The sequence below is a fragment of the Cebus imitator genome, unplaced genomic scaffold, assembly GCF_001604975.1.
Source record: "Cebus imitator isolate Cc_AM_T3 unplaced genomic scaffold, Cebus_imitator-1.0 Scaffold190, whole genome shotgun sequence".
Classification (NCBI taxonomy): domain Eukaryota; kingdom Metazoa; phylum Chordata; class Mammalia; order Primates; family Cebidae; genus Cebus; species Cebus imitator.
In genome coordinates, this window is record NW_016107505.1 from 1,725,700 (window position 1) to 1,729,285 (window position 3,586).

At 47.5% G+C, this 3,586-nt stretch overlaps 1 protein-coding gene across 1 annotated transcript in view; it reads left to right on the top strand.

The window, feature by feature from the left end:
- The window catches only part of SMIM17 (small integral membrane protein 17), a 17,977-nt gene that overhangs the window by 10,174 nt on the left and 4,217 nt on the right, over positions 1 to 3,586 (top strand). The gene's annotated exons all lie outside the window — the stretch shown is intronic.

Below are 3,586 nucleotides of genomic sequence, written 5' to 3' on the forward strand. Positions count from 1 at the left end.
TCCATTCATTTGTTCATCTACGCATCCATCCATCCATCCATCCATCCATCCATTCACCCATCCATCCACCCATCCATACATGTATCAACTCATCCCTATACCTGAGCTGTCTCCCACCTTTCCATTCACCCATCCATTCATTCATCTACCCATTGAGCATCCACCAACCATTCATCTGTCCACTCATTTATTTACCCAACCTTTCATCCCCTATGCATCCATATGCCCATTTCATCCATCCATCATCCATCCATCCATCATCCATCCACATATCCAGTTACCCATATACCTGCTCATTCACCCTTTCATCCACATTACATCAATCCATCTCTTCACCCACCTACATACCCATCCCCTATCCACCCACCTGTCCACCCACCTATTCATCCCTCTACTCCTGTTGGCTGTGGTGAGGGTGTGGCTAGCATGCATCCACCCATATACCGACTCACTCATTGATCCATCTGCATCTATTCACACATCCAGTCATAAGACCACCTACCAACCCATTCACCCATCTGCCCACTACTCCATTTATCCATCCACTAACCACTGATTGAGTTTTAATCCATATACTATGAGTAAAACCAAACAGAATTCTCAAACACATTCCTTTCAGTCAGAGACCAAATGTTTTCTTTTTTGAGGAATAAAACATCAACATAAGAAAACCAGTGGTTCTTTCATTTATACATTCATCTCATACATGAGAAACAACACATACTTACTCTCAGTGAGTACATGAGAGTCCCATCCATCTCCCAATCATGTCAGGAATCTAACTCTGGCTGGCTCAAGCCAGAAATGGGATTTATTGACTCATGGTGCAGGTGTAAGGGCGAGGGGCACAAACTGGTCAACAAAGCATGATAGTGCAGAGATAAGTGCTGGGCACAGTGGCATAGGCCAAAGGAAGAAGTTAACTGCATGCCAGGAGTTTATTCTTGGATATCCCAGAGAGGAGGACACACCAGACCTGGGGTTTTAGGGATAGTAGGAATTTCACAGGCATAGCAGGGAAGGAAACAGCATATGCACAGGCAAGGTGGCATAGCAAGGTACGTTTGGGAGACACTGAAGTTGAGGGCAGAACAGTGGGAGGTTTGGGTGAAAATATGACTGGGGTGACATTATTCATTCATTTAACATCTATTTCTTGAGCACCTACTCAGTGCCAAGCAGTGTTCAATGCACAGAGTGTACAATAGTAAAGACAGAAATGGCCCCGCCTTCATGGAGCTCACAGTCACCGAGGTAGACAGATGACAATTGAAATAAGCAGCTAAAATATGAATTATGCTGAGTGGTGATGACTGCTATGGAGAAAAATAAAACAGGGAGAGGGTTTGAGAGTAGGAGTTGGGGCTGGGGGTTGCTATTTTAAGAAGGGTGTCTAGGAAAGTCTCCACTGAGAGGGAGCTATTGAGTGAGGACCTGGAGGAGGTGGGGACTGAGACTGGCAGATGTCTGGGGGGAGGGGCTCTGTGCAGAGGACACAGCAAGTGCAAAGGTCCTGAGGTACAGATGTGCCAGGTACATTTGGGGAACACCAGGAGGGGCAGTGGTCATCACCTTGTGCATGTTACAAGCTTGATACTATTTTTTTTTTTTTTGAGACTGAGTCTCACTCTGTCACCCAGGCTGGAGTGCAATGGTGTGGTCTTGGCTCATTGCAACTTCTGCCTCCTGGGTTCAAGTGATTCTGCTGCCTCAGTCTCCCAAGTACCTGGGATTACAGGCACACACTACCATGTCTGGCTAATTTTTTTGTATTTTTAGTAGAGACGAGGTTTCACCATACTAGCCAGGATGGTCTCGATCTCCTGACCTCGTGATGCATCTGCCTTGGCCTCCCAAAGTGCTAGGATTACAGGCGTGAGCTGCTGCACCCAGCTGTTTGATGCCATTCCAAGCGCATCTTATTATAACTCACCGAGTAACTCGACACCCATTAACCCTCATGATTAACTCATGATTCCTGTGAGATTGTTAGCATGGTTTCCCCCTTTACAGATGAGGAAACTGAGGCAGAGAGAAACCGAATGGCTTGCTTCAGGTCCCACAGTGAGTGGGTAGCAGAGCTGGCATGGAATTTCGGCTTGGAGGGAGGACAGGGGCTAAGGCAGCATGGCTGTGGGAGCGGGACCCAGGGCATATAGAGTTGGGGACCCGATGACATTTCCAAACCTGTGGGGCATGAAAGGTGATGGAACAGGGGTAAGCCCGGGGCGACACCAAAATTCTGGTGTGGGGACAGGGCAGAGGGAAGTTCTGGCCCCCAGAATAGGGATCACGAAGAAAGTTTGGAAGAAGTGACAAGGTCGATTTTACACATGCTGATTGGGAGAGGCCTCTGTGACATCATCCATTCACTCATCCACTCATTCACCAGTTGTAATTCATTGGACCAGCATTGATGGAGCACATACTAGGGGGCTGACAGGGAAGGGCCTCTCATTGGCAGGCCCTGGGTCAGTTTTCTGCACAGACAGACCCTCCTTCCTGCAGATAACCCACCTCCAAAATAGAAAGAGGAGTGGGCTGTTTGGAACCAGAGACCTTCGACAACAGTTACAGCCCTTGACACAGGCTGGGAGCTGGACTTTGTGCTCTACTTACCTTCATTTATTTGATCCTCTTATCAGCCCTTAATGTAGGACCTGTCATCCCATTTTACAGATGGGAAAACTAAGGCCCAGAGAGGTTATGTGACTTTCCCTAGTCACACAACGTGTAAACAGCAGAGCTAGGATTTGAACCCAGCATGTCTCTAAACCACGAGGTGTCCTGCCTGTTTGGGGCTTGATCCTCCCCAGAGAGAGGACTGGGACAGAGATGAAGGCCTCTCCCCATTCTACTAGTCAATACACCTCCTGTGGACAGGAGTGAGTGAAGGAGTGGAAGAAAGAAAAAGAGTTACTTTTCAAGAATGCAGAAGTTCCCAGTCTGTGGGCCCAGAGGAAAGCAAGCAGGGGGAAACGGTCCTGTCACTCCCGTTCCATAAAACGCAAGCATATGTCACACCAGCAAATCTTATCTAAGTGCATAAGATTTTAAAAAGATCAATGCCCAGAAATAACTCCTGGTAAAAGTTGCTGTAAAGGGTCAAATTCATCCGTAGTGTGAGAAGTGGGGTAGTGGTTACCTTTGAAGTGGGGGATTTGTGGGGTTGATAATGATCTGCTTCTTGTTTGGGGTGCTAGTTCCATGGGGTGTTCACCTTCTGAAGTTGCCTCAGGCTGTATACCTAGGATGTGTGCAACCTTCTCTTTGTGCATTCTACTTCAACAGAATGTTTCAAGAAGCTGACTGGGCGCGGTGGCTCATGCCTATAATCCTAGCACTTTGGGAGGCAGAGGCAGGCAGATTGCTTAAGGTCATGAGTTCGAGACCAGCCTGTGTCATATGGCAAAACCCCATTTCTACTAAAAATACAAAAATTAGCTGGGCATGCCTGTAATTCCAGCTACTCAGGAGGCTGAGGCAGGAAAATTGCTTGAACCTGGGAGGCAGAGATCGCAGTGAGCTGAGATTGTGCCACTGTACTCTAGCCTGGGTGACAGAGTGAGACTTTGTCTCAAACAAA